Below are 19,283 nucleotides of genomic sequence, written 5' to 3'. Positions count from 1 at the left end.
TGGTAACTTAAGACAAGGATTAATCTGGTTTATAACATCTTGAAACTTGTCTTATTTTATATTGCCCAGGGGATGCATATGGGAGTAGGGTGATGTATGTTCCTGGCTGGACTTCAAATGGACATTCTAGACAATGCTGTACAAGAACTGCAAAACCCTCCTTAATTCCAAAATTGATACTCTTCTGCCAACTTCATTCTCCCCCACTTTGCACAGAATAAAAATTTATGTTACTTAAGACTAAAAGAAAAAACCTTTATGGGAAAAAACTCAGTCTTAACTTGATCTTCTCTGTTACCCCTGACGACTCCCACCCATTTGATATTGTGGCATCTTATGATATCAGTCCACAGAAAAACAGAAGAAGCCAAAATTGCTTCAGTATCTTGGGAAGCATGCCATTCCCATGCCTTCTGTCTGTCTTCCAGATTCAATTGACTACATAGACCCTTAAAGTGCATTGATTTTACTTTTATACCAGGAAAAGGGGGAAGTCAATGAGTCCAAGGCAAGAAATATTGCTGGAAAATACAAGTATCTGTGGTGGATTTTTATTTGTGCTGAAATGTGATATTTTATTTATATGTTAATAAATAAGGTTTGCCTGGAGATCAGAGGTCATAGCCAGCCATAAACAGAAGTCAGGCAGTGGTAGCACATGCCCTTAGTCCGATCACTAGGCAGACAGAGTCTCTGTGTGTTCAAGGACACAGCCAAGCGTGGCGACACACGCCTTTAATCCCAGTACCAACCATAGAGACCTGGAGGTCTGTATAGACAGGCAGTGATAAGGAATTGATGTGGCTGGGCTTAGAGCCAATGAGAAGGCAGAACAGGAAGGCAATAAAGGTGTAGGTTAGACAGGAAGAGGCTCTTTTGGGGAGCTATGGTGATGTGGTGAGCTAAGGTAAATTGACAGGTATTGCTCTGATCTCTACAGCTTGCATCCCTGCATTTGGCTCTGTGTTTCTTATTTAATAAGACAGTTTAGAAATTCATCAACAAGTATCCAAGGTTTCCATTGAAAAAACCATGAACTGGGATTGCCTGAACCCTGGAGTTCAACCTGCTGGTTAAAGTGGAAGCCTCAGCTAGATTCTCATTGATACCATCTGTGACCTTGTTAATCTCTTAGCTTCTTTTTGTTACTCAAAATACTCAAAACCATAATACTCAAATTCACTCTATGGAAGTTTTCAATGACAACCTACCTTTTAATCAAGATTCCAATGGTCAGTCAACAATCCTTCCATTGTTTAGAGGGATGGGCCATTGTCGTTTGGTGTCCGTCATCTAATAACACCATTGTCTATTGCTCAGCAGCGTTTAAGGCCCAGGCTCCTGTGTTCTCCTAATTTCTCAAGAGTATGGCCCAATTCCTCTTTAACTGGCCCCTTTGCTCTACCTGAGTATCTAATGATTTAGCTACATTTTCTGAGTTATTTTTCTTTCTAACTGTGGATTACTGTCCCCAGTTCTGCCATTCTGCTTTTATAGTCTGTTGGAACCACTGATAACAGTGGCCAGAATTTGTTTTGGTTTATTTTTCCTAACCACAAATACACACAGCTTCTCACATGTTCGCTACTTATATGACAATTAAATCAGTGGCTCAGAGAAGTGAAAAATTTAGACCTGTGTCTTGCTTTTTCTGTACCCCTCACTTGTGAAGTAACAGACAACAAAGAACTATAATTCAGTCATTTAAAGGGGTAGCTTTAAGTATATGGGGCCTTGTTTGCACAGAACACAGCTTCTGTAGCTATACTGAGTTGAAAGTAATTTAACATAGAGAATTATATTGAATTCACAAGTGGCCAAAGGGTCTTAGTCTTGATGTTGCCCTAAACATCTCACAAAACAACATTGTCAGATCAGCACCTGGTGGGCAGGAGACTCCATCAGGGAGCCACTCGTGGCAGTATGAGCCCCAAAGGCAAAACACTTGGTTTGGCTGTGTATACATCTTTGCCCTTGTCTACTAGATGTTTGCTGAAGAAAATTGATGTCCTATGTCACATCTTGTGACATCTATAAATAGAGCTGATTCTCTTTTTCAATACTGGAGATCTAGCCTAGTGCCTTATACATCCTAGCAGGTACTCTGCCACTGAGCTTCATCCCTGGTCCAAGATGGCGGACCTTAATGCTGCTAAAGAAACCATGACATCAACTGAACTGTGTCCCTGAACTGCTTTTGTGTTCCAAACTTCATGAAAATGAATGTGATGGGTTGATATCAAAGTTGTACTAGAGCTAGTTACAAAGAAGTCTGAGAAAGTTCTGTCTGTATAGACCAAGCTGGCCTCAAACTCACAAGTAGCCATCTGCCTCTGCCTCTCCAGTGCTGAAATTAGGAACCTGTACCACCTAATCTGGCAATAAAGATAGTCTTGATAGAAGCAAATCAATTCATTATGGTTGCCAAAAACATTTATGAAGGGCAAATAATAGTTTTTGGTGATTGAAAAAGTAACAGTCTTAGTATAGAGAAATGGTAAAGTAGCAGATGGATGCAGGAGACAGAAAACCTCTAAGTTTATTGGGAACATTTTGCTATATACCCCTTTTCCCCCTCAAAACTGTTAGCAAACTTTGACATCAAAGAATCTTAAAATTGTTTGTTATTTTTGAAGACCTTAGATGTCTGGGTACTTCATGATTGAGATGAGAAAAAAGTGCCCATTTCCAGTCCAATTACATCATACTTTAAAATGTCACTTTAAAAAATTACCATTTTCATTCCATCTGAGTCTCCAGGTATAAGTCAAAGCAACAGTGACCAAATGGTCATCAAGGCTCTTTTTCTTTCTATATGAAACCAGATTCACAGCCTAATGTCCTACTCTGCAAAGTGTTGTTAAATACAGAGGGATATTAAATTATCTAAACAGTATTACATAATTTATTAACATGTAATGAATACAGAATATATATTGAAACATTTATAGAGCAAAGTGTTGCCTGAAGGAGGGGAAGTGCAGGAATGAAAGGTTTAAAAACAAAATTATCAGCCAGGCAGACATAGTGGTGTGTTCTTCAAGTTCCTGTACTTGAGAGGTAGAGACAGGGGGGTTAGAAGCTCAAACCCACCCACCCTTAGAGACACAGTGAGCTCCAGGTCATCCTGGGCTAAATGAAATCCTGTCTCAAAAATCCCAAAATAAATAAATGTAATAATAAAATAAAATAAGCTTGTAAAAAATTGAGTTTAGAAGGCCCATCATAACCGAAACCAGTATCCTAATCTTTTTATTGACAGCCTTCACCCACTGCAAATATCGATGTATACCAATACAAACTGCAAAATAAAGGCTTTGTTGAGGAAGCTTGCATGAGTAGATATCTGCAGACAATCGGCTTCCCTTAGTTCTGCCAAAACAGCATGTGAAGTCCGCTCTATTGTTAAAATGGGATAAGACAAACGAACTTCTGTTACTTGGCTTTGCCACAGATGTGAAGGACAAGGTTGGGTGAAGTGGGCAGAAAGAGAAAAACACATAGTACAAGTCTCCATAAGTGACCTCTGTGGTCACCAGCATTGTCTGGCATGCTTCATTTTCCAGTGTAGGGAAGTATGGACAGTTGACACCTGTGGCCTCTAAAACTCCTGATCAAAGCTCTCTCCTACTGGTGCCCATATGTAGCATGAATCCTAATTGGTCTTAATAGAAATAGGAAGCCAGGTATTGGAGTAAATGTTAAAAGATCAGAGGAAGCAAGCCGCAGCCACTTCTCACCTTACCAACTCCTCAGCTGAAAGGGACTAGGTTCCTGTCCCTCCAACTCCCGCCTTATATTCCTTTCTCTGCCCAGCCATATCACTTCATGTCTCAACCTCCCTAATGCTGGGATTAAATAATTGTGTGCCATCACTGCCTGACTTTGTTTCCTTTTTAGACTGGATCAATCTTGTGTAGCCCAGGGTGGCCTTGAACTCACAGAGATCCATCTGCCTCTGCCTCTGCCTCCTGAGTGCTGGGATTAAAGGTGTGTGCCACAACTGCCTGGCCTCAATGACTAACTAGTAGCTTAGCTCCGAACTCTGATCTTCATGCAAGCTTCATTTGTTAGATCACAAAGAAAATATCACCACACCCATCAACATGCTTGTAGTTGGAGTTAGGGTTTGAAGAGGTAATTAAATTAAAATGAGGGCTTCAGGAAGCACCCTAATCTACTCTGCCTGGCATTCTTGTGAAAAGATTGCCTAAGGACACCTGGGGAGTCACTGTGGAGAGACAGGCACACAGGAAAGGCCAAGTGGCTATGATGATGTTTTGAGGTGTATTGAGAAGACTGGTATCTGTGGTAGTTCAGGGTGTTGTAATAGGATATAACAGGTGGGTGGAATAAGCCACAGGGATCAATGTCTTACAGCTCTAGGGGAAGTGATTAAGGCAATGGGAAGACTGGGACTGGGGATCTAATGAGACCTTTGTAGTGGGTAGCCATTCCAGCTTGGATCTGGAAGTTCTAACCCCCATTGAGACTCTGGCAACTGTCATGCCTACGAGGCAGGGCCAGGGGAAGCACCGGGAGACCCCAGAGCTGGATGGGCCAGCACCTAGACGCTGAAAGGTGGAGGTTGACTGAGCAGAGCTCCAGAGAACACCGCTGGACTACAATACACCTTTCCCAGACCCTGCAACCTACCTATTACTTAATTTGTGAGTTACACCATTAAATAAATATCCTTTTAACTACGTGGAATGGCCAAAATAATTTCTCCAATATCTGGCGCTCACGTGGGGCAAATTCCAAAGGCCTGGGTGGCTCCCGCCCTCTTCTCCCTAGCTGGCAGGTACCAAACCCACCTGCAAAGTTCCATATAACCAGGGAACACCTACACGGTTCCATTCCCGAAAAAGGGAGCAGCTAGTCCGATCTCAATTCCCTAGCTCAGCCCCAGATCAGCAAAAGAGGCAGGGGAGTGCTAGCTCCGATTTCTGCCATCTCCTCCATTTCCGCCATCTCTGACTCCAGCCAAGATAGCCAGCAGGCCCTGTTTTGGAGCTGTACCAGTGCCACTTGCTGCCTGAAAAGTGCTACTACACGCCCCCAAAACCACGAAAGGTAAGCATATTGTTTCAAGTAAAGGTACTTGATAATTTTACACCTTAAAATTGACTAACAAATTTTGAGTAATTCATGTAATATGGCCAACAACATTACCTCACAAGAATTTAAAAACCTTTTTGCCCGTATGATGAATGACATCTTCCTGGAAATATACGACATTCCTAAGGCATATCTGGCCTATACCATTTTGGCATTCATCATAATTCACACAGTGTTCAAACACTGGTTTAAGAACAAAGATGAGTCATTATTGGGACTAATACAGGCTTTAAAAGATAGCAATGAAGGCTTACAGAAAAAGATTCTCTCCAGGACAACTGAATAAACCAATGCCTAATGTAAAAACCAATACTGCAATGGATGATAAAACAGCTTTGATAGATGGAACACAGCTTACAAAGAACACTATAAAACAAATATTTTGGCAGACTTCCATAAATGAACAAAGACCAAAGCTTAGAATTCGAATTAATGGCCTGGTTCTGGAGGGCCTGGTAGACACAGGTGCAAATGTGACTATAATTACACCAAAATCATGGCATCCGAATTGGCCTCTTCAAGAGGTAGATGTCCAACTTTTAGGGATTGGCACCCTATCTCAGATAAAACAGAGTTCGAGATGGGTTAAATGCGTAGGGCCAGAAGGACAGAGAGGAAGGCTGAAGCCATATGTAGCAAATGTAGCAGTAAATCTTTGGGGCCGAGATCTGTTACAACAGTGGAATACCCACATTAAAATTCCTACACTTTCAGAAAAGGAATACAGACCAATGCATGTTTCTAGGAATAATATCATAACATGCTATAAAAATCAGTCACCAACCATTCAGGCTGTTCACAAACAGAGCCCGACTGTTGCTGAACTCTCAGAAGTACCAACTGCCTTACCTTTAAAATGGCTAACTAATAAACCTGTCTGGGTTGGACAATGGCCTTTGACAAAAGAGAAGCTACAAGCTTTAGAACAGCTGGTTCAAGAGCAGTTAAATGCTCAACACATTGAAGAATCTACCAGCCCTTGGAATTCTCCTGTATTTGTTATTAAAAAAAATCTGGTAATTGGAGAATGCTGACAGATCTGAGAGCTATTAATAAAGTAATTCAGCCAATGGGCTCTCTACAGACTGGGATGCCCTTGCCCTCTCTGCTACTCAAAGAATGGCCTATAATAGTTATTGACTTAAAAGACTGTTTCTTTACCATACCCTTACAAGAAAATGATAGAGAAAAATTTGCCTTCATAGTACCTAATTATAATAATTCTCAGCCAGTCAAGAGATATCAATGGAAGGTCCTCCCACAAAGAATGTTAAACAGCCCTACTTTGTGCCAATACTTTGTGCAGAAACCATTAGAGATAATTCGTGTAAAGTTTCCACAATCCATAATTTATCATGATATGGATGATATCCTATTAGCTGATCCTAAGTTAGATACATTAGAAAGCATGTTTGAAGAAGTAAAAAAAGTTTTGCCTCACTGGGGACTGCAAATTCTCCTGAAAAAATACAAAGAGGAGATTCTATTAATTACTTAGGATATAAGATAGAGCTACAAAAAAAATAGACCCCAAAAGGTACAACTAAGAAGAGATAGATTGAAGACTCTTAATGATTTTCAAAAGTTATTAGGAAGCATTTCCAACTTACTGGGTATCATAGGAATACCCAAAGATGGACTACAAAATTTGGCTAATACTCTAGAAGGGGACAAAGAATTAAATAGTCCAAGAGAATTATCAGCCAAAGCTGAGAAGGAATTGGCTCTAATAGAAAAGACAATTCAAGAAGCACATGTGGATTGTGTGGATCCAGAACTTAAATGCATTCTTGTCATATTCCCCTCCAGACATTCCCCAACAGGTATTTTGAAGCAGAGGGAAGATATTATATTGGAATGGATATTCGTACCAAGTAAACCAAATAAGAAATTAAAGACTTATATAGAAAAGATCTCCGATTTGATTCATAAGGGTAAAATAAGACTTCGCCAGTTGACAGGAATGGACCCAGAAGAAATTGCAGTACTGTTAACTAATGAGGAAATTTCATCACTATGGAAAGATAATGAATACTGGCAGAGAGCCTGCAGTAATTTTTTGGGAGAGATTAACAACCACTATCCCAAAATCAAGAGAATAGAATTAATAAAGAAGACTGAATGGGTCCTTCCTCACATTGTATGACAAAAGCCAATTTCTGGAGTCCTCACATTCTATACTGATGCAAATAAATCAGGGAAAGCAGGATTAAATCAGGAGACTTAAGTAAAGTGGTACAAAGTCCATATAGCTCTGTACAAAAGGCAGAACTGTATGCCATTCTTATGGTACTGATGGACTTCAAAGAACCCCTCAATATAGTCACTGACTCTCAATATGCAGAGAGAGTTGTTTTACATATTGAAACTGTTGAATTTATTCCTGATAATACAGAATTGACTTCATTATTCATACAATTGCAGGAAATCACCAGAAAAAGGGAACATCCTATATATATAAAACAGAATATCAGATCCCACACAGGTCTGCCAGGACCTTTAGCACAAGGTAATGATGAGATTGATCAGTTACTAATAGGTAATGTGCTAGAAGCCTCAGAATGTCATAAGAAATACCATGTAAATAGCAAAGGTTTGAAGAAAGATTTCTCCATCACTTGGCAACAGGCTAAGGATATTGTGAAAAAAATGTCCTACTTGTTCCATCTATAACCAAACTCCATTACCTGCAGGGAGTAATCCAAAAGGTATACAAAGAAATGAAATTTGGCAGATGGATGTGTTTCATTTTGCAGAATTTGGAAGATTAAAGTATGTACATTATACCATTGACACCTATTCAGGATTTCAATGGGCAACTCCTATGAGTTCTGAAAAGGCTGATTGTTGCTAGAGTTTTCCTGCCTTGCCCACAGTCAGGACAAATCTCTGTCACCCGCCAGTCCCACAGCCGCTCAGACCCAACCAAGTAAACACAGAGACTTATATTGCTTACAAACTGTATGGCCGTGGCAGGCTTCTTGCTAACTGTGCTTATAGCTTAAATTAGTCCATTTCCATAAATCTATACCTTGCCATGTGGCTGGTGGCCTACCGGCATCTTCACATGCTGCTGGTCATGGCGGCATCTGGCAGTCAGTCCTTCTGCCTTCCTGTCCTTTTATTTCTCCTCTCTGTTAGTCCCGCCTATCCTTCCTGCCTAGCCACAGCAGATCAGGTTTTATTTATTGATCAATCAGAACAACTTGACATACAGACCATCCCCCAGCACAGCCAAGTGCAGACCATCTCAGACACCTGCACTCAGGCCCATGGTCCTAATCATCCTCTATGCGGACCTGCTGGGTAACGCCACAAAGAACCCAAGAAGGGCTCCCACAGGACATACAGAACATCCCACAGCAGCTGATTCTGTGATTACACACCTATTAGAAGTTATGGCCATCATGGGAATACCTGTACAAATTAAGACAGACAATGCCCCAGCATATGTCTCCAATAAAATGAGACAATTCTTCGCTTATTACAATATAAAGCACGTTACAGGTATACCACACAATCCCACAGGCCAAGCAGTCATAGAGAGATCCAATCGAACTTTCAAGGATATGCTAAATAAACAGCAACAGGTAACAATGATTCCTAGAAATAGACTGCATAGTGCTTTATTAACCTTGAATTTTCTCAATGCTGATGAGAAAGCAACAACAGCTATGAAGAGACATTGGACGACAGACAAAACTCCTGAGCTAAACAAACCAGTTTACTTTAAGGATGTGCTGACCTCAGAATGGAAACCTGGATATGTTCTACGTTGGGGAAGGGGTTTTGCCTTTGTTTCTGCAGGAGAAGAAAAGCTATGGATACCAAAAAAATTAATAAAAATTCGATTTGAACAGGAAAAAAACCCTTGATGAAGAGAAGTAAAAGATCATCCACCAATGTGACATCTCTACAAGTTGTAAGAAAAATTTAACAATCAAAGGGTGGGGTAGGGTTCTGTTTTTGTGTTTCCAGGATAATGGACATACCCATCTTCCAAAACTCATAAGGCCTTGGATATCCGGATGTTTACAGCAAAAAGGAAGAATCTATTGGTACCAATCTACACATGGTAAAATCTCACTTTCTAACATCTATCTCTCTATCAATCTAGAAAAGTTGTGGTTCCAATTCAATTATAAGCCAAGCTGGCTTTGGAGATGGAATTGGCTCACTCCTTCTCTAAACCCAAGCATATTGCTAAAAGAAAAGTTTGAGAGATTCTTCAGTCCCGTATCAGAAGAGCCCTCTGGTGTGAGACAGAAGGAAACCAATAAAAAGGAATCATTGTCTTCTAAATTCTAATTCTCTCCATGCTTACTCTTGATTTCTCAGAATCCTTTCTTACATGCTATGTCCTCTTTAAATCCAAACCTCCCATTTTTGATAACAAATAAGTTTTTCCAATAGCAATCTCAGAAGTCTCCAGAAGGAAGATGGGGCCCCAACAACAACAACTCTACCCAATCCAGAATGATGCCATGGTAATCATCATCATACTACACTTCTTGCCAGAATTTCAGACAATCTTACCCATTACTTTAAAACTTGCTGCAGAACCTACAGTTAGTCTAACTGAGATTTAACTATCTGAGCTTTCTCACAGTACCCAACAGAGATAACATCACCCCCTAAATGGCAGGAAGCAATTCTAAGAAAACAACGCCCCTTCTCCCTTAGGTTTCATAATTCTCAGGGTTATGGATGATGGTTATAGGGTTGGGGGTGGAAGAAAATATTAGACTCAGTATTGTTTAAAAAAGGGGGGGAGAAGAAATGGAATGGATAGGTATAAGATATGATAGTAAATCATTGTATATACTAGTAAACAAATTTAGTAAAATAGCAACCTTAGATAATTTGCACTGTAATTTGTACTGTTATAGATTCTTATATGTTGATACAAATGTAAACTATTTTTATACTCTTGTTTAAGATAATTTGTATATTGATACAAATACAGAACTATATTTGTTATAATGTACATATATTTCTACTCTTATTTGAAACATTTTTATATTGATACAAATGTAAATTTATATCTGTCATACTTTATATATGTTCTACTTCTGTTTAGGATATTCGGTATGTTGATATATATTTAAGATTATTGTCATATTGCATATCGCACTATATATTCCTACCTCTGTTATAAATATCTTGTGTATTGTTACAATTTTGAAGTCATCGTTCTTCACCATACATTTGCTTATAGACTGTTTACCTTGTTTACATGAAGCCTTAGTCCTTAGGTTATTTCAGTAGATAAGACTTATAGATTTATAGTCACCTATGTCTGTCATCTCTATAGTTACATTAGTTAGGTTATCCAGATTTATAGATACATAGGTCAGATGGACAGGTAATCTTCAAACACTTCATAGACCTAGAGAATATGGCATTTAAATAACTTAGAATTCTGTTGACATGAGACACAATTGCTCCTGGCTGCACCAATTGATCCCGAGAGAATGTTGGGCTTCTAAGACATTTCCATTTGGAAGTTTGTCTTTTTGGCACAAAATGGCCTACTGGGCAAAGAACTGTCCTTGCCTTGATGGCTGACAGTACAAATGCAATGCTGTCCTTTCTGGACAAGTGGGACACAAGGAAAGCGACCACTGTACTCTGCCAAGACAGGGTAAGATGGTCTTTCAGAAATCCTGCTTCTGAAAATGGTCTGTCAGATACTCTAGGCCTGTAGCCAGTTTGAATGCACCAACAATGCTGAGAAACATTAGGTGACTGTCCAGGCTGCCAGCTGTCTTGGTCTACTCTTGCAAGATTCCCGAAAGTTGCTTGCATCCATCTACCATTTCTCAGGTACCATTATGTTCCTTCTCAGGTCTTTGATGGGATTGAAGACTAGCAGTTATAGTTAGAACTTAGTATATATAATATCTTAGATAGAACATATTAAGTATTAGATTCAGGTTCTTTAGGATAGGACACCTTTGAATGATCTTTATAACATGCCATTTACCTATGCTCTATACTTCTCTGAATTTTAGTATGTGTTTCTTGCTTGATATTGTTTGCATTGGTTGTAGTTCCATCTTATCTAGGTCATTATCCCTCATTATTCCTGGACAATATTTGATAACCATTCCTTTGTATATAGTCTTGTATTAGTTTAGAACCTTCTTATTTAGACAAAAAGGGGGAGATGTAGTGAGTAGCCATTCCAGCTTGGATCTGGAAGTTCTAACCCCCATTGAGACTCTGGCAACTGTCACGCCTATGAGGCGGGGCCAGGGGAGGCGCCGGGAGACCCGAGAGCTGGATGGGCCAGCACTCTCTCTCTGCACTCTCTCTGTGCCGGGACGCTGAAAGGTGGAGGTTGACTGAGCAGAGCTCCAGAGAACACCACTGGACTGCAATACACCTTCCCCAGACCCTGCGACCTACCTGTTACTTAATTTGTGAGTTATGCCATTAAATAAATATCCTTTTAACTACGTGGAGTGGCCAAAATAATTTCTCCAATAGACCTTTATTTTGGTTTGCAGGAAATGTCCATCTTTTCACTGTGTCCCTACATCATTGGATGGGGGTTGTTGACAATCTCATGTCTTCTAAGAAGTATACTATTCTTACTCAAGAGAGCTCTACTCTCCTGACCGAATTACCTTTCAAAGGCTACACCTCTGCAAGTGTCTGGTGTCAGACACTTTGGACAATTAGCTAGAGAATGCTTGCTCTAATCATCTCTCCATCAGGTCAGTTAGCCCTGCCTCTGAGGATCATAGTAAGGACCTAGCCTTCAATGTAGGAATGTTGGAGGGACATTTGGTCTAGAGCAGAAGTCATCTGTCAGCCAAGAAGAGAAGCCACAGAGGAATCTAAAGCTTGACCTTAGACTCTTATCTTCCCAAACAGTGGGAAAATAGATTTCCATTGTTCAATCCATATACTTCTAGGCCATAGAAGCCCCTGGCAACAAATATAAGGAGAAAAAAGAATGAAATGTAAACAAATAGTATTGATGCATCTCTGATGTCAACAATTGGTTCTTATCACACAGAGGATATTTGGCTCCTGCTTATTTCACATGACATTAGGAGACATTCTGATTGTCTTGTCTGAAGAAGGAGGTTCTATGACTATGTAGTGCAGAGACCAAGAAAGCTGCTAAGTATAATGTGATGAGTAAGTTAGACTCCTTATTGGACATAGTCCTACCCTAGCAATGAAGAATTATCCCAATGAAGGTGGTTGAGGTTGAGGAGCCCTGATTGAAAAAAAAAAGGCTTTCATTTGGGAGTAAGGAAAGTTGAGTTTTTTTTTTTTTTTTTCCTTACTGGTTGAGCCTACGAAGTCATTTCTGAAGAGTTAATTGTCTGGTGCCAGACTCTTCAGACAGTTAGCTGGTGAATGCGTTCTCTAATCATCCTCTGTCAGGCCAGTGGAACTCCCTGTGATGAGTGTAGGCTATACTGGGAAGTGTCTGCTTCATAATGAACAAAATGGAGACTTTTTTCTTCTACTTCTCATTTTCATGAAACAGAGTAGAAACGAGTCCTGGGTGGATCTCTCTTGGAGATGAAAGACAGTGCTGGGAAGATTGTTCAGTGGTAAAGCATTTACTGTACAACTGTGGGGCCTTGAGTTTGGGTCCCCAGCACCCAAGTAAAAGTCAGGTATGGTCAGATGTATCTGTTACCCCATGTTAGGAGGCAGGGACATGTAGATCCCAGGGCTTTGCTGACAAGACACTATAGCTGGAAACATCAACCAATACAATGTGGATAAATATAAAAGTCTGTATCAATGCACTTTTGATTTTTCCATCTTATTCAGAGACCATAAAGCAATTATTATAAAACTAGGCTGATAATTTTAAAATGCATAAATATATATTTGGATGGTAATAAAGGTACAAAACAAGAGAAGAGGTAAAGACATATTTGAGTAAAATATGTTATGTTTCTTAAATCAAGTTAGTGTCAATTCAAATTAAATTGGTTTATTTTAGTTTTTTTTTTCTTTTAATAATAGGTATGTATGTGTCTAGATTGTGAGTCTGTGCATATGTGCATGTGCCATAGAGGCTGGAAGAGGGTGTTAGGAGTTAGAGTTGCAAGCTGTCTTAGTTAGGTTTCTATTGCTGTGTAAAACATTATGACTGAAAGCAACTTGGGGAGGAAAAGGGTTATTTCATCTTATAGCTTGTAGTTTGGTATCCAGGGAAGCCAGGGCAGGAACTGCTTACTGGCTTGCTCGGTCTGCTTTCTTATAGCAACAAGACCCCCAGCCCACTCCTATGGGATGGGCCCTCTCTCATCAATCATTAATCAAGATAACACCCCACAGATTTGTGTATAGGCCAGTCTTATAAAGGCATTTTTTTTTCACTTGAGATTCTGTCTTTTCAAATAACTCTAGTTGACATAAATTAAGCTGACATAAAACCAACCAGCATACAGGCATTTGTAATCTCCCCAACATGGATGCTGAGAACCAAACTCTGGTCCTCTAGTAGAGTAGTACATGCTCTTAAGCACAGAGCTATTTCACAGAGCACATTCAGTATCTCTAGACTCTGAATCAAATTTTTGTAAGATACCCATTATAACCCCTGAGGCAATTATGAGGAAAATAGCACAAAACTAATAAAAACTAATTAGTGAAAGGGAATTAGTAAAGGGAAATGAAATTAAAATGGTACAGCAGAAAATATCTGTTTAACTGAAGAGAAAACATAAATGGATGACTAGTAAAACAAAAAATAATTACAATTAAATTGGGAAATAAATAGAAAATAAATGCCAGATATAAATATTAATGTAGACATTAATGTAAATATATTCAGCATTCCAATCATCAAACACAGATTGGCACAAGAAAAATGTATAAAACAAAATATCATTAACTATATAGTGTATGTAATAGATATATTTTAGATTTTAAAATATAAATAAATTAAAAATGAATATTAAAATAAAAAATGGTATTCTTCTGTATAGACCAAATGTTGAATCATAAAAAGAACATGTGCTAAGCCATATATAATGACTCAATAATTTAGAAATGTTTCAAACTCTATAAACTGTTACATTCTCATTTCACTCATTGATGGAGTAAAATTAGAAATAAATCATATAATTAACATTTTATTTTTTTTCATTATGTGAAAATTTATATTCATAAATAACTAATAGATTGAAGAAAAATCCCAAGGGAGATGGAAAAATACTTTAAATTGAGTACATTTGAAAGGCAGCATGCCAATGCATATTCAAAACAACTAAAGCAATGCTTAGAAAAAAATCATAGAAGTGAATACATCTATTTAAAATGCAAGAGGAGGGGCTGGAGTGATGCCTCAGTGGCTAGTAGCACTTGCTGCTCTTGCAGAGGACCTGAGTTTGGTTCCCAGAACCCTTGTCAGGCATCTTGCAACTGCCTGTAATTATAGTTCCAGGAGATCCAATGCCCTCTTCTGGCCTTCATGAGTACTGTACAAATATGATGCATATACCTACATAGAGATACACATAAATATAATTAAAAATAATTTTTGAAGCAAAGGTTTTTAATAATTACCAACATTTTACCATAATAAACCATATAAACAGAACAGAAGTATCTCAAACAGGGGCTTGGGGGAATGGTTTCATGGTCAAAGTGCTTACCAGAGTCCAGCTACCTAGAACCCAATCAATGCACCAGATGGGCAAGGTATCCTGACTGTAATTCTAGCCTCCCAAGGCAGAGGAATGGGGACCCCAGAGCACAATAGCTAGGAAAACTAGCCATTTCTGTGAGCTCTGGGTTTGACTGATTCAATTAAATAAAGTAGAACATTGGAAGGCTATTTCTGACATCAACTTGGTGCCTTTACATGTTCATGCACACAGGTGCACATACAACCTCACATATATGAGTCTACAGACATGAGCCAACATACATGAAAACACACATGAGCCCACAACATGAAAACACAAATATTCAATTCCATAATTTAATTTATGAGTCTTCTCTTTTAGATACTACATGATAAAAGAAATACAGGATAATACAGAGAAAGAGGCAAGGTCTTCTGATTTGAATTAGACAAATGAGGCCCTGAAAGGCACATCCACTACTGATAAATTTACAGAGTCAAAACAAAAGTAATTCCGGTGCAGAAACGGCTGTTTGCTAGGTGAACCCACTTCCTTCCCAACTCTGCCTCGCAGCTCTGTACCCTGATTATTCCATCTGGAGATAATTGTGTGACATCATCCATAAAATTAAATCACAATCAACTCAACTAGTGAACAGGCCAGCAGGCTGCTTCACAACCAGACATAGGGCAAGGGAGATGATTCATCTCAATGGGAGACAAGGGAGAGAAATGAAATGCAGATGATACAGAGAGGGCGACCCTCAGTATGTGCACAGGCTTGCAGCTGGCAACGTGCCCAAGCCCATGCCCAGGAGTGTCAGGACTGCTGGCATGTACCTGCATTGCCCACGTGTGATAAGGAGAAGTGCTCTGTTCAGAAATGGATCCGTGGGTTGTGTTTAAAGGACTGCTGGTTTGAGATGTGGGTGTCCAAAAGTGAAAGTTCCTGTTCCCTTTTATGATGAATTAACCATTTCAGAAAATCACAAAGTCCTGAGAGCCATATATGATAGCATTTGGCTAAATGTCTCTTCTTGGCTCACTTTTGGGAGATAGAAGAGTATTACACAAAGTCTGTGGTTAAGTGAGCTGTGATGTGTGCAGTTTACTTCTAATACAGTGAGGTATAGTTCTAAACCAGTTCATGACATAAGAAGGAATAAAGCCATTAAGATAAGACAGTTCCCAAAGACAGAGTAGGTGGGGATGCAGCTCAGTTCATAGCACATAGGCCAAGTATGCACAAAGTTCGATACATAGTGTTTCATTAGGGTGGTATATGCTGTAATACCAGCACCCAGGAGGCAGAGGCAGGAGAATTTGAAGTTCAGGGTTATCCTTGGCTATATATCCCTACCTCTCTAAATAAAAAAGACAACCACACATGAATATGTATCTGTAGGACTCTAGGTTAATGTACACATCCATGTTTATTGTGACACTATTCACAATAACTAAGAAATGCAACCAGCCTAGATGTTCATCAGAAGATGAATGAATAAAGAAAACATGGTTGTAGGGGCCCACAGAGGCGCTCCAATAAGGCCTTACTCAAGGTCAGAGAATCTGAGCTTGCTTTATCCAGTAGGGCTGTATAATAGGATGATTTGGCCAGGGGCATGGTTACCAGGTTTTTGGAAGGTTCTATACTTGGCTGTACATAATGCTTTGGTCTTGAAAGGGGGAGGTCTTTTGATAGTATATAAAAAGTCTATTAAAATAAATCTTAAAGTGGCTGGGTATTGACCCAGGACCCTCCCGAAGCTATCCTGTGTCTCTGTCTTTCTTGTCATCTACGCCTATATTTCTATCTAATACTTCCTCATTCCTCTCTCCTCTCTGAAAGAACCCTTCAATAGGTCAGAGTTGGGCTTTCACACATGGTGTATATCAACAATGGGATTTTTTTTTCAAACATCAAGAAAAATTATATCATGATATTTGCAGGAAAATGATTGGAAGTAGAGGTCATTTTTTGTAAAAGAAATGGGATTTGGAAAGATAAATACTGCATTTACTCTCATATGTGGAATCTGGATTTTAGTGTGTTGGGGTCTGTGGTGAGGGGACCTTGAGAGAGGAGGAAGAAATCTGAAGAGGGGGCAATGGGATTCATGTGGCACGAAAGCAGAGCTAGGACACCAGCAAGAGGAAGGAAGAGGGAGGGGAGGGGAGCAGAGGAGGAAGAAAAATAAGAAAGTCTAGTGACTCATGGAAAACGCCATAATGAAACCCATCACTTTGTGCACTGACTTTAAAATTAATTAGAAAAAAAAAAAAGGAGCAGTCCAGAAATAAAACAGACCAAGGCAAACGTGTAGTTTGTTCCTGTTGCTCATCCCCAGTGCTTCCGCTTTGGCTGGACAGATGAAGGGCTTCTAAATTCCAAGGTCATCCCAGACTCTCAGGGCCAGAGAGCAGATTCGGGTTGAACCATTTGAGACACTCAGCCTTAATGACTGGAGATTTCCATGGAGACCCCAGTAAACGCAAAGTCCAGATGTCTGCTGAGTAGCCACAGTGCCAGATGTTAGGGAGCCGGGAGCTCCGGAGCATCTGCAGGAGAAGGTCACTGTCCATCTGCAAGGTCACAAGTAGAAAACCATGGTGAAGATGACCTCTTTTTGGTTTTGTTTGAATAATATCAGAGACCATAGCACAGGCATAAGACTTTTAAAAGTGTGGATTCTCGTGTTGTATTAATTGTATTGAGTGTGCTTAATGTGTGTGTTGGCCCAGATATGTATTTATAAATTTAAAGACCTAACTTAGTTTTGGATAATCCTAAAATGTGGGTCAATCAGAAAATGAAAAATTTTCATAAATATCAAAACTTATTTTCTTCTGTTCATCCCCTGTCCTCCAGGAATGTTTGCTATTATACCTGACTGGTAAGAGCCATGTGAACCAAGCACATAATGACAAAAGGCCTTGGCATTCTGTTACCATTCTTAGTATATTAATCATACTTATTAGCTGGGGATCTTTCTGATATAAACCTCATAAACTCAAGGAGGACTATGCAAAAAAATACAGAATTCAATATGAAAAATAAACCCACATAAAGGTCTAAAGAGGACAGCCATATCTAGTGGCACATGATGGTCTAGACCACTAGGTTTAGCAGAGGACTGCTTCAGACATGACTGCTTCTGTGTCTCCATCACATTGGCTCTCTTTTCTGTATCAGCTCTCCTCTAGCTCTACCTTGAGTACTTTGTACCCTGCTTCTAATTTTTTTCCTTTTGATTGCATTCTGGAGGCTGGAAAGATGGCTCAATGGTTCAGAGTACTAGCTGCTCTTCCAGAGGACCTGAGCTTGGTCCCCAGGATTCATGTCAGTTATCTCATAACCACTTGTAGCTCCAATTCTAGAGGATCTGAGGCCCTCTTCGGGCTTCCAGAGGCATACACACACACCACCACCACCACCACCACCACCACCACCACCACCACCACCACCTTTGATTTTCTTCTAAACAAAGTGAGAACCCATGATATCCCAGAAGATGAGACTGTTTCTTAGCAGTTTCAGCCAACTCAGAGTGGCATGTCTGTAACGTGTATCAAGAAAATAGGAGAAAATCAGGCACATCTTCCTGACTGAAGCCAGACCAGATGTCATGCATTTGGCCACGATGACAAGTTTGAAAGCACTGTAAAGCACAAAACAAAATAAGGAGGCCTCTGTTTTGTAAAGATCCCTGTGATAACTCTGTAGATTAAGACTTGGAATTTGAAGAATAGGGACCCCACCCCCCCCCACACACACCAAGCACAACAAACCCACACCAGGTGGTGCTGAAGCACTGTGCTTGGTCAAAATATCTTCTATGGGGATGCCCAAAGAACAAGTCGTCAAGACAGATGAGGTTGTTATGGTCTAATATTTGTTATTTTAGTATTACATTTCCATTACCATTGTAGATAGTCACAAACTTACTTTTGTTTAATTTTTCCTTTGAGACAGGAGCTCACTCTGTAGCTTAAGTCGGTCTGGAACTCATGATCTCCTGCTTTAGACTGTCTAGTGCTGGTGTTAGAGGTGTGGACGGTACTGTCAGAACCCTAAGAAGGCAGCAATCTCCCTTTTCCGCCTCCTGCTCTGCTTAGAAAGGAGCAGGTACTTCCCACAGCTACAGCTGTGAGCCGCACCCCCACGCCCACTGTGATGGACTCCACCCCTTGTACCCCCCACCCCCACTGTGATGGACTCCACCCCTTGTACCCCCCACCCCCACTGTGATGGACTCCACCCCTTGTACCCCCCACCCCCACTGTGATGGACTCCACCCTTTGTACCCCCCACCCCCACTGTGATGGACTCCACCCCTTGCACCCCCCACCCCCACTGTGATGGACTCCACCCCTTGCACTCCCCACCCCCACTGTGATGGACTCCACCCCTTGCACCCCCCACCCCCACTGTGATGGACTCCATCCCCTGAACTGTAAGTCGAAGTCAGCCCTTCCTCCCTAGGTTCATTAAGTATTTTGTCCCAGCTCTGAGACAAACAGTTAACACACTTCCCATAGGAGTAGCGCAGGG

At 40.2% G+C, this 19,283-nt stretch overlaps 1 long non-coding RNA gene across 1 annotated transcript; it reads right to left on the bottom strand.

Moving 5' to 3' along the window:
- Positions 1-17,045: 17,045 nt before the first annotated feature.
- Positions 17,046-18,889, bottom strand: LOC143274155 (uncharacterized). The gene is made up of 2 exons (XR_013052587.1): positions 18,678-18,889; positions 17,046-17,314 (listed from the first exon to the last, which is right to left on the bottom strand). It is a non-coding gene; the product is annotated as an uncharacterized LOC143274155 (long non-coding RNA).
- Between the last annotated feature and the right edge of the window lie 394 nt (positions 18,890-19,283).

Source organism: Peromyscus maniculatus, chromosome 7, assembly GCF_049852395.1.
Source record: "Peromyscus maniculatus bairdii isolate BWxNUB_F1_BW_parent chromosome 7, HU_Pman_BW_mat_3.1, whole genome shotgun sequence".
Lineage (NCBI taxonomy): Eukaryota > Metazoa > Chordata > Mammalia > Rodentia > Cricetidae > Peromyscus > Peromyscus maniculatus.
The sequence above is the reverse complement of the archived record's forward strand: the minus strand, read 5'-3'. Positions and strand labels throughout refer to the sequence as shown.